Source organism: Penaeus monodon, chromosome 22, assembly GCF_015228065.2.
Source record: "Penaeus monodon isolate SGIC_2016 chromosome 22, NSTDA_Pmon_1, whole genome shotgun sequence".
Lineage (NCBI taxonomy): Eukaryota > Metazoa > Arthropoda > Malacostraca > Decapoda > Penaeidae > Penaeus > Penaeus monodon.
The window spans coordinates 28,286,867-28,287,245 of NC_051407.1; positions in this window are offsets into that span (position 1 = coordinate 28,286,867).

A 379-nucleotide genomic window follows, 5' to 3' on the forward strand; every position below is an offset into this window, starting at 1 on the left:
GTTTCCCATCGCTTCGTATAATTCTTTTGTTTGTTTTAGCCAGATCGGTTCATCAATTGATATTTTTTCTTTAATTTTTTTTTCTCTCCAACAGTCTCTCTTTCTCTTGTTATTCCGTATTCTCTTTCGATATTATGCTTTTATATTTACATTTTGTTCTTTTCTGATATTTCTTTTATGAGCAAAATACCTCGATCTGGATGAATGTCAGTTATACATTTATTATTTTTTCTCATACATTTTTTTTTCATTCATATTTTCCCGTTTTGTTTGCCAATTAATCTCACTGGATTTCTATGCTTTATCTTGTCTTTATCCTCTCTCGTATACGTCCCTTTGTTATATATATATTTTTTCATCATTTTTGTTTTATATCCAT